A 12,797-nucleotide genomic window follows, 5' to 3' on the forward strand; every position below is an offset into this window, starting at 1 on the left:
TGAAAAATTTGTCATCTCTCATATCCAACTGTTTTCCATAAAACCGTCTTTTGTTCAGCATAAAATCTTATAGTTTAGGAAATGCTAGAACTCTTTTCTATTTACACATTTCCAAATAATGTTGTCTTCAAGTGAAGTGTTTCTGTTTCTGGAACATTCGGATTGACTTTTCTCAAAAGAAGCAACACTTAGCTCCGTTAGTATGATAACTGGACAGAGCTTTTGGCAAGTACTGAATAATCTTTAGGGAGGGATCAGCCTGTGAATGTATGGAGTGGTTAGTAAGAAAGCAATGAAAATGTAATATTAAAATATTTGCTTGAGGTCCAATTCTTTCTGAAGTACATCTGCTTCAACTCAGGGAATGTCATTCTGATACTCTAGATACTTAGTCTGAGACTCTCCTGGCACTGAAATTACCAAAAATAATTGCAGCTGGCATCAACAGAAAGCAAAAATTCCTGTTCCCATCAGTATAAAGACCTCAAATGTCAAGTTGTTCAGATATTACAAAAGAGAAACATTAATTGTACAGATTCTAAGGTCCTGTCGACATAAATGTTTCAAACTTGATTTCTCACTGGACATGTAGTTCATAGCTTATATTAAAGCTATAAAACTGTATTGACCTCAAAGAACTGAGTGTCTGGCTCAGAGTCAAGTCCATGGGTACTGAACTTACAGGCCTGCCCCGGTGAATTACATTTACCTGAGAAAGGAGAAAAGTTTGCATTTCTCCCTTGATGTGCACTTGCAGAAGCAGATCTGCTTGGTGAGAGAAAGCTATCTGCCTAAACTGTACCGCAGTATGAAAGAGAGTGAACAGGCACCCTACCAAAAGAGGCTTTTGGTCAAAGATGGATCATGTGCTGGGCTGTGTGTTTTCAAATTACTTCCAGAAACTTCACTGTGAGTGGAGAAGAGCTCCACTGGGGAAGATGACATGCTCTTCTCGGTGATGCCCAGCCTGCCCCAAATTCAAGCCACAGATCTGTTACACCTGTGTGGGAGGTCCTCCTGCCTCTCTTGCCTTTGGACCTACGCTCCTAAGCAAGTTCTGTGCTAAACTTGACACTGGATTCATGTAGTGTAGCGGGGTTGATCCGGAGCAGGGGTCCAATCAACTACTTTGGCATCCAAATGGAACATCTGGTCACCATGTAGGACATTCACTATTCTGTACTGGATCTTCACCTTGCTGTTTTAAATGTGTTGAATACCTCTCTTTTGCCAATTCATTTCCTCTGGAAAGGTTCCGCACTGGAAATCCTCAGCCTGGACAGTAACAGTCTGCAGAGTCTATGCCAGCTGCACAGTCATAGGCATTGTGCGATTTCTGGCTTTTGCCCCTGGCTAACTTGACTTAATTTACTCTATTTTTCAAGATCCTTGGGCACATGTGCTCATGAATTGTAAGAGAGTCATGAACAGTTCCAAGCTGTCTTTGAGATTTGTTTTGCATGGCAAGTGCAGTCATATCAAAGTACTCTAGAGGATCTATACCCTTCCATTTTAGACACTTGCTTCCCTTTAATGCTTCCTTTTCTCCATCTGTCATCTGTGAGCAGCACAGGACAGAAAATGTGTCCACTTACATGTCGGTACAGCAGCCTGAAAGGCAGAGCAGCAGTGCCCTCTGGAGCACAGCAGGTATCACAGGGATGTTATTAGATTCCCTGTTAATGTTACAGGTTTTTACTAGGAAGTAACCTGGTTTATGCTGAGATTTTGCAAATCCCACTGCCACAACGTGTATTTGTAGTAACCACCTGCAAACTAATAGTAATGATATTTTTGGTAAACAGGAATTGTTAATCTAAAAGACAATTGCCAAATGACTGAAAAAAACCTTGAAATTCTGCACACCTGCCCCATATACTTGAGAGTTTTGCCATTGACCTCATTATGAAAAATCATTTATTCTTAATTTCTTGAGGGTAAGGGAAGGTAAGGATTTTATTTTTTCCCCCAAAGAACAGCATCTTAACAGATAATTTACACTTTTGCCTCAAAGTAACTCTCATAAAAATATCTGTATGATAAAAGGAGCAGGTATCCATGGTGACCAGCAATTTACCATCTTTTGTTCTGAGTTCTCACTTCAAAGAAAGTAAAATAATGATTCGCTGTTTTGCCTAATGGCTAGTTTTTTAGCAAGAGAAGATGAACTGCAAAATGTCAGAGATTAGTTATAATTTAGTTGCTAAAAGTATTAGCTAAACTCATCTCTGGCAAACCACCATCTTCAATCAAACCACCTTATTGATAATATCATTTCATTCTAAATAAAACCAAGATATTATAAGATTTTATATAGGGAGAAGTAAGTTCCTTGCATCTTTCTTTGAAATCAGTCAAGGCTGAATCTTACAAGCAGCACAGGATCAAGAAATATCTATGCAACCATCTGCAGCTTCCTCCCTTTTGCTACAGAGGTGGTTGAAAATTCTGTGGATGGCAGAGCTGAATTCTTTCAAATTCACGTTACTATTGTCATATTATTGAAATTATGTTCATGCAAAGGATATTTTACATGTCTAATTTTCTTTGAGAACCACAAGTTCTTACTTTCTTACTGTAATTTTTATTTATATTTTTAACTGACACACGGTTTTAAAAGACAGAGAAGATATTTAGCAGATTGGATGTGGAAAAGAGGTTTGGTGAGGACAGAGGTGGTACTTTAACAACTGGAAAAAACACTTGGTTTTAAGAGATATAATGGTCTTCCATGACATTTAAAGTATTTTATTTGCTTTCTGTCATCTGTAACATATTGTATTTCCACTCTGTACTCCCAGTATTGGTTTAAATCTCTGTGGTTGTCTTACCCTTACTTGAAGGAGCAATTTTAATACAGTTCTTTGTATAAATTACTGCATAACTTTAACTCCTGCATACAACTGAGAATAAGATATAGCTTGGAATTTGAGTAGAAGAAAGTATTTTATACCACAACTTCAAAGAATTGTAAAAAAGAGAACTTTGAACACATCATTTTGTTGTTAGTATTCTTACAAAAAAAAGAGACCTGTGTTGATAGCAGTTGATTGGAATCTGTCACTTTTGTATTAGTGAATGCAGAGAAAATAAAGATATGGGATATATCTTTTGCTATTCTATTCTTCCAACGTTTCAGAAGATGCTACAATAGAATAGAACACCTGTCAATAGCAATTAAAGTGTCCTTTTATTTGATTTATGAATCTATGATTTAAAGAAATTTTTCTGTAAACTGAAAATGAAAAAAGTGAGGAGCAAATACAGCTGCCCTTGAGAGAACCTAGAAATAGAACTGTGCATTTGAGTGCTATTGGTCTTGCAGTCTTGTGATACTGGAGATGCCCAGATAGGCAGCCTAGTAACAATGGTTCTTCAGACTTCCAAGTTTTTCCTCTCAAAGTGATACTCTCTAGTGTCATTACAAATTATTTTACAAAAAATCACTGGTCACAGTTGTGTTTCCTGGGCATTACTTATGGCTGGATTTTACTCAAGGTAGGTGAAAAGCAAGGAAAGCAATGCTTTGCTTGAAAGTTCTTTGTAGTGCCTATAGCTGTTTCACAGGCTGTAAATTATCAATACTATTATGGAACCACGTGGGAAACTAACCCCTTCTTACCTAACTTATGCCCTCAGAGAACAATTGCTCAGCAATACACAGTGGATAATAAATAGTTAAAATGGAAAACTGGAGAACAAAAAGGAGTTGAAACTCAAACTGCTCTATAGATAAAAATGAAGGCTGTCTTCTCCTTTCAGGCTGTTGTGCTTTGGTGGGGACTAAAGCCAGACACCTTTGTACAAGGTGTCAATATATCCGTTTGGTTTGCTGTGTTCCATACATGCAATACAGCCAGAGTCCAAACAGCAGAACTCATGGATGGTGTCGCTGGAGAAAATTTGCCTTCCACACCCTTACTTGCACACTGATGCACTGGCTTGGCATTTGAGTGATGCCAGAGCTCCTACAGGTTGCTTTGGTTGACACATTAAACAGTGTACTCATCCTTCCTTTCCCTCCTCATGGCCTTAGAGGAAAATCAAACACCTGCAACATGTGGGTTGTAATAAGTCACTGGAAGACTTTTCCCCAGGGCATACTGACAATGAAAGAAAAGTATGAAGCTTTTTATCTGGGAGGATGGGGAGGGCATTGAGATGCCTATAGTGAGGGAATGCCATATTTTTGTCCTCAGGCCTCAGAATCAGAATAATAAGACAGTGACTCATTTATAGAACAACAGCTTGACAGATCTAGCCTTCCTATTGTTGAAACAAAGTACTGGTTTGTTATATGATTAAGTCTGTAAAATGAAAAACACTTGCCAGAAAGGAGTATTAGTTTATCGTACGAAATGTCAACGCTTTACGAGTGTGGAAATATGTCTCTTTCTTTAATCTAGGTGCTGAATTGACACTGAAGAATTGCTCTGAGCCCTGTGGGAAGGCCAGTAGCAGGTGTAAGCTAGCAGGAAGATGATGTATCTTTCCTTCAGCTTCAGCATTAATTGCCTGAGTGCTTTGTTGGAAAAGCATCATATCTGTAGCTAGGCAAGAGTAGAACCCTGGTACTTGTATGGCAGTAGAAAAGACTGGAGGTCCGGATTTTCTACAGTTATCATGGCAACTGCAGGTAAAGTCAATAAGTCTGGCTGGCTTGGTAGGACTTGCAGTCAGCCTGCTGTTGGGAGACCTCATGCATTAGAACCAGTCAATAGCCTTCACAGCTGCTGTTTTTAAGGTGAAATATTTCATCAACACCTTCCTGGAGGTCCTGAATTCTCAGTTATCTCACCAAGTACCCATCAACAGAGCGGGCTTTCCTCTGAATGTTAACAGTGCTGTTTCCTAGGAGTTACCTCATTTTCTGTATTTAAGCTTTTCAGGATAAAGTAGCTGCAATTTTTTTAGCTATGGCATGAATATAACATCTTTACTTACTATAATGATCCATATTAATCTATTACTACATTTATGTGTCTTTCTATTTATTCTTCAGTAGTCAACCTTTAGAATAACATTTTGTTGTTTGTATCAAAAATTATGTGTAAAGGGACTTCCTATGAAATAAACCACCTCAGTGTCACTGGGGGCTTTCACAGCCTTTCTCAGACATTGTCTTTGGTGTGGAACAACTACTATAAACAGATTTTTCAATATGACTTGCAGGAACAGGTTGTGCTGTGTGGTTTGAGGAAAAAAAAACTCTTTGAATAGAAGCCAAAGTAGTTCATAGGCTGAAGTTAAAGCTGTTGGTGAAAAGCATCACCAAGTGCAGTGCTGAGATCTATTGCACCCTCCTCAGCTGATGTGGAAGTGACTGTGAAGCTCCCACCTTGGCACTCAGTGCAGGCACCAAACCATCACCTTCATTATTTCCTCCAGAGTACCCACTCACTGCAGTGATGCATGGCACTCTGCCACACCACCTCATGCTCCATGGGTCAATAAAGTTACTGGCTGCAAGTGGTGACTTGCCACGTTGTCATTCTTCAGTAATTCAAAAGATCCAGTCATGTTTTCACAGGCGATGAAATCTGTTGCAACTGTTTAATGTTGTTTTCTGACCTCTGCACTCTGCTTCTCTGTGGGAAGCAGAAACTCAGCTCAGAGTTTAGAAATTTATACTTTGCACCTTTCTCCCCCTCCCATCTGCCTTTGGTTTAAGGCCAAATTTATTGAATACAGTGCCCATCTTCTGGTACTTGTGTGTCATTGGAGGGAGACTTGCACAGTTTTGGAGGTGCAATATGATATTAATTGGTATAAACTGAGATGGATGGAAAGAAGTGTTTGTGAATAATGTAGCATTTTTTTTCACAGTTTTTTGGAAAGTTCTGAAGTCTTTCTTGTTTTGAAAAAAAAAGTAACAAAAGTAGATATGTAACACGAGCATCAATGAGTTTAGGGACTTTCTTGCAGGTGCAGGGATATGTCCAACTGTATATGTAATATAGTTATATGTAATGCACTAAATAGTTTAAGAGTGTATATTACTTATAATCTCTTGATCTTTGATCTATGTTACAGCTAAAATATAGCTGTATTGTCTATCGTTGCCTTAACATCTAAAGTTTTGAATGTGTGTTAACTTAAATGTTTGCTAGGTGCATATCCTGCATTTCTTGGGACATGTTGATTTCTATTGGTGGACATCAGGAGCTGAGGCCTAATTTTTACTGTGCTGTGCTGCATTGGTGGTTGTACAATAGGCTGTGAAATCAGTGTCACAGCAAAAAACACTTTTACTGCATGTCAGAGAATTACTTGACCATGCTAAAGACTCAGGGGTTTTAGAGGGGCATGTTGGAACCTTTGTTTTGCTTCTGGGCTCCACACTGCTGGGTGTCACAAAATGCCATGGTAAACAGGTAACAGAAACTGTCTGGAGTCAAACAGAATGATGCACAATAATAAAAAAACCATTTCTGCTCACATGTCTTTTGTTAGTAGCTACCCAAATGCATGTGGATGGTCCCAAAGGAACCAAATGAGGAAAATGCATTTATAACCTGTGCCCTCAAACCAGTTCTCTGACTCTTTTATCTCAATTTTTATCAAAACCTCTGTCAACTATTATGACAGCTTTAGCAGCAGTAGAGCAGTGTGGTGTATGAAGGCATGGACTCAGGTTATGGTGCAACCAGAGACACTATTGTACAGAGAAGCTCCTATTTATACCTCTGAGCCCGGATACAAATTCCAGCTGCGTGTACCGCCAGGCTCAGGGCAGGAACCCTTCATGCAGTTACATGGCTGTATATCACTACAAGCATGCAGACACCTTTTTGCTACTAGATAACCATGTTTAACTTTCTTACTTTCCTTCTCAATACCCAGTTGTTCTCTTATCTCCTGACAGATCAGACACTCTCCATCCTCTTCTCATATATCTCTCTTCAGACATTCTCTATCCTGCTCTCTTAACTCCCATCAGTAATGGTCAGAAATTCTCCGTACTCTTCTCACACATCTCTCTTCAGACATTCTCTATCCTCCTCTCCCACAGAGCAGAGTGACCTGAAGGATTTATGATGCTAGGACATCCAGGAATTCCAATCTCTTCTCTTCAGTCACTATTCGCAGCAAAGGAAATTTCTGGTGTGCATAAGAAACCCATTCTGGCAATGAGAGAGGTCAATCCCTGGAGATGTTCAAACTTGCCTGGACATAGCCCTGAGCAACTTGATATAAGTTGGAAGTCTGGCTTATCTTTAGAGTCATTCTGGTTTTCAGCAGGGAGTTAGACTAGATATTTTCCATAAGTCCTTTGCAACTTAAATTATTCTATAATCTTGCAGGGTCTCCTTCAATACGATTTGGATCAAGAATCAGACTGAGAAATGAATGGACATTACACTGTTCCTCTCTTGCCCAAAGAACCAATTTAGTGTTGCACCATTAATTCTTCCTTATTTCTTTCACTGCTCTATTTCTTTTTCTTGCCTTTTTTCCTTTCTTTTAGTTATGTCAGCAAAAGCATGTGTTCCAACAGGGAATAGTATCACTCAGGTGACAAGCAGTAGCAACACAAAATTACTGTAAATATGTTAAAGAAAATCAGCCTTCCCCATTGAACTTTTGCTGAATTGAGGCATCAAAATGTCATTCATGACTTGAATATCAAAATATAGCACGTTATGGCTCTCCACATTAGCCATCCGAACAATCCACCTCTATGCACTTACTAGCCAAATTGTTGCATATTTTTAGATCATGTTGTCTTGTGTATGTTATCTTGTGTATCCATTCAAACCATTAACATCTTTTCTCCCTCCTTTTCTCCTGTTACTAATGCTGGAAATTATCTGTATATTTCACAAAACTAAACACCATCTGATTATGTTTGTATCCATTCAAACCATCAACATTTTTTCTCCCTCCTTTTCTCCTGTTACTAATGCTGGAAATTATCTGTATATTTCACAAAGACTAAACACCATCTGATTATGTTTCTCCCTGTGCTATTCTCAGACCAAGTCTGTGAATCTGTGTAGATTCACAATACTGTAATAGCATGTAGCAACATAATGAGACAGTCTGGTAAATACTTTAGAGCTAATGTAATTGTTACTTAAATTGTTTTGCATTTCTCACAACTAGTGGAAAAACAGCTCCTTCTAAACAGAAAAACGGAGTGTGAAAAGCACAAAAGTTTTACACCTTTTAATACAGGCTCCTACTACTTTAATGAGAACTGATGCAGGAGACAAGCTAGGCACATGAATTGTTTAACTAAATAATTTTTCATGTTTCAATATATCTTTCCAGAGTATTTTTTATACACGTGAGAAATTTCAGTAGTAATTATAAGAGCTGTTTTTCGTTCTAAGACTGGCAAACTCTTCAGTTATTGCATGTACTAAAATGTATATATATTTAACAAATTACTTCTTTCCTCAATAAATCTTTTCTTTAAGATTTTGTTTCTTAGGCATAATTTATAATTAATGACATCTGATTAACTCATAATCCTTCTGTAATTAATTTAATAATTAAGTAGAAGAAAATGTTGTTTTATCCTATTCAGGCTTAGCATATGCTTAATTGTACTGACAAATACGTGGTTAATCTTATTGGTGCTGTAATTAAAATTCCCATGCTAGATTTTCCTTCCCAAGAGTTACTATTTGTCTGTATTGATGGTGTTTTTGTGAGATTCATCTAACAACCCCGAAGGACAGTTTAATACCCAAAGAGGATAATGGGGTATAGATATTTAAGAGATTATCATCTGAATTAAGGACAGGGATAAAAAAACACTTTTTAAAATATCCAGGAGATGATTTCCAGGAGAGCAGGGGTAAAAGCTCATCCTACTTTTGAAGCTTCTGGGAGAATCTAGGGGTTAAACAAAAGAAAAACTACAGCTTTACTTGAATAAGCAGAAAAAGAGAAACATTTTGATTAACTTCAAATTTTACTGGCTACAATTACTTTGTTATTCATGTTGTGCTTTTTATGAAGGTAAGAACTTAGTTGCAGAGTCAGTTTGCAGAGAGGAGATATAAGCATCAAAATGAAGTTTTCCCCGTCTCTGTCAGTGACAGTTCCTCTTTCCATTACAGAAGAGTTGCTGTTAGAGGCAATGGTGGCAACTGTTAGAAATAACAGGAGTCTCTTTCTCTGGCTGTGCTTATGCATGAACTCTGTTTGTCCCTCATGTTCGTATCTTGGTGCCTTGATTAATTGTTTCATGTCCTGATTTCATGCTTGATATTTCCTCTATTTTTGCATCCTCCTTTTGTTGGTGGCAGTTAATAACTTCTAAATCTCCGTTTGACACTTGCTTCAAAGAAGCTGCAGGACTTGGGCATTTTGAGTGTCTGTAAGAAATGCAGAAAGAAGGGAACCAAACAGTAGCTTGTATAGCTCTTTCCCTAATGAGAAGGATAGGATGCTGATAGTGTCTTGTTATCTGAAGACTCTAAAGGAGTGTAAAGTCCTAGATTCTTTAGGGTGGTTTGTTTTTTTTTTTTTTCCTGTGGGCTTTTTGGTTCTGTTTTCATAGGGTCTGCAAGGTTTTCGCTATGGAACTATACCCTTCACTATTCTTGTAGACAAGCTTTATTTGCAAGTAAGCTTGCTGATTAATAACATTGCTACTACATGGTATTAATATTTTAAAACTGCTTGCTTGCTTGCTAATACTGCTTTGGAGACTTTCCTTATTTTTTTTTGGTGATGAAATGATGTAAACCATTTCACTTTACATCATTCCTAAATCGGCATTTTAAGACTGAGGGTGATAAGGAATAGGAAGCTAGTTTTGATTTTGCAGTCCTAGTTTTTTCCTCTTGCTTCTCCAGTGGCTTGCTCCATCATTTTAGATGTTCTTATACAAAGTTCTCCAGTTGAAGTGACAAGGTTTCTAACAAGGTTAGAAAAAAAGTGATCCTTTTATCAATACAAAAGCTCCTCAGACTTTTCACCTGTCTCAGTAATCAGAAACCTGCTCAGAAATGCTGCAGCTACAGTATACAAGAAGAGTTTTTTGCTTAGAAAAGGGATTCCAAAATACCTACTCTTCAAATGTCGGAGTGAGGCATAAGGCTTAAGAAGACCATTTCCATTAAAGCCTTGTGCTGTATTTAGATTACAATCTCTATAACATCTTCCATCCTTCTGAAGTGCTGGACAATCAGTTCAATAATTTGCTATTTCCTGAGCTTTCTCCTTCTTTATAATGGAAAAAATCCATCTGTTTGAAGGACGACTGGTTTTATATCTGGCATTTCAACATTTTCTTAGGAATGATTTTAGATAGGTCTGGTTGCTACAGTTGCAGGGGGCTTTGCATAAGTTGCGTTAGTTTGATGCTGCAGAGAATTCCCTTTGGAGAGTTGTTTGCATCAGGCTATGATCCTTTTCTGCTTCTCCTTATTGAGGAACATGAGAGCAGAGAGGCACACCGTGTGCCTCCTGCCATCACAATCTCACTGTACGTATGGCCACCTCCGGCCTGTGAGGAGACAAACAGAAAGGCAACCTTGAAGAGTCAGGCTAAGTTAACACCAGGATGTTAGCTCAGGATTTTAGCCTGAGTTTTCACAAAGTCTCAGGCCCATAACGTTGCTTTTGAAATAGTTGGTCTTATAATTCAACCTCTTAAGCTGCAGGTGCCACAGCAACAATGTCAGTATACCAATAGCAATGAATGAATAGAGGTAATGAGGCCCAGCTTTATTATGCTGATTACAAGGTGGTTTCTGAGTTATGGTCCTGCTGCTGGGAGAGAACTTCCCTACATCTGAACAAATTACAAAACTATTGATTATTGATTTTGCCCCTCTCTTTTTTTCTTCCCTCCCATAGGAGAAGGAACCCAGTGCAGAAGAAGAAGTGAGCTTTTCACTTTCCTGTTGTGTAAGCCCGCCATTAGGGCAATCAGCCATGGGTCTGAGCCTCAGGGAAGGACTGTATCAAGTGAGAGGGATTATTTCCAGAAATAAGGGTAATGATGTTTTTGAAGACTTAATCAAATACATTTGAAGGGAGGGAGTTCAGAAGAGTTTTTTCTGAGGAGGGAGAAATGGAAGAAAAAATCTGGAGTATCTAAAGGACTGCACCTAATCCTTGTGAAGGGAGGTTTTGAGAGGTTTTTCTTGGAGTGTGAGCAGAAGAAATAGTTTAAAGTGAGACTTGGCAGAAAATAAGCCATTGCATTCTGCACTTCTGTGACAGCCTACAGATAAAGAACCAGATAAGGACATATATAGTTATCAGAAATAGAAATGCAGAAGGATTTAGAGATGCACACCATTTTTTAGGAAAGGTGATGTATTTCACCACTTTGAACAATGCTCTCCACCTTTTCTCTCCTTCACTGACATTTAATGCACTTTGTTACAAACATGAAAAAAAGGCATATGCCACAGCTTGATCAGCCTATGTCATCTTCAGACATTTTCAGACACTTTTTACATTTGTTACTGTAATATGTCACCTAAGTAAAACAATGAAGCTGTTATTCTGTCTGTACTGTGTCCAGAAGCAGAGATGGTTTCAGCCCCTCAAAATAACTTTACCCCCCAAAAGATTTTCTTTGTCCAAGGAATTTACTAGAAAAAAAATAATATTTTGAAGATATTCTTATAGTTGTGTTTCTAACTTTGTCTATTCACTCACACTTTTGCCTTTATTCCAGATACTAACTGATATCAGTCCTATCTTACAGCATGCCTGCACAGAAACCAGGTAATTCAATCAATTTTCTCAAATCCTAATGGCTTCGATTTGAATTGAATATTCAATCTAATGAAATGCAATTAAACCACCATTCAGAGCATGACTGGAAGTGAGTGCCAGCATGTTCGTCATTCACAAGGTGGCTTGGTCAAACTAAAGGTTGAGGTTTAACACCAAAATGTGTGCAACAGAGGTAGTATTAATGTAACTTTGATATTGTTTTCTCTGCTAAGAGGGAAAGGAAGTTTTGCATTCAGAACGAAGGGATGGCAAGTACAGGCCACTATTAACTATGAATGGCCAGGCTTTCCATACTCCATTCAAATGCAGTAGGTCACCTAAGACTTCAAGCTAACATTCACATCATGTATCTGAGCTTCAGGTTCTGTGCTGCCTGAATCACATGCCATTTATTATGAAGTTTTTTACCAGTGGAATGGCATAGCATTTTTTTGTCATATTACTAGGAAGAAATAAATGTTTTATTATTAGCTATCAAGCTTACTTCAGTTGGTTACAATGCTTTCTCAGAACTCTTTCCATCATTTCAGATGTAAACATGCCCCTTGGAATCACTGCCTACTGCAGCAAACAAGCTACTGCTGTAATTTGTTGTGATTAGATCAGTGACAGATCTGTGCCTGCTTCACTGAAATGCTGCGTATTTTCACCACTGCAGTTTTAATGGAGATACCAAGTACATAAAGGAAAGTAGAAGCCTAGCAATTGAGAGAATGTACTCTGGGGAGGATTTCTGAAGAGTTGGGACCAGGTTCTCCTCTACAATGAAATTGTACATTGGGCACTTGAAAATAACATATGTGAGGAAGGTAACTCTTAACTCAGCTCTTAGATATCCCTGAAAGAATCAATTATAGCAAACTAAGGACTGGTCTCAGTTACATCAATAGTAGGACTCTCAGAAACAGGGATCAGGAGAAGCTGGATTTACGCTTTCCCACCATATTTTATTTCTCTCTTCGCATGCAGAGGAGAAAAATACAATAAAAGGGGGAAGACAGATACGGAAGATCTGCAGAAAGCTGTCAGATTTTAAGTTAGTCTAGTGTTATTACATTATGGCTGCTTTAAGATCCTTCTGGTGC

Source organism: Falco peregrinus, chromosome 3 (genome assembly GCF_023634155.1).
Source record: "Falco peregrinus isolate bFalPer1 chromosome 3, bFalPer1.pri, whole genome shotgun sequence".
Lineage (NCBI taxonomy): Eukaryota > Metazoa > Chordata > Aves > Falconiformes > Falconidae > Falco > Falco peregrinus.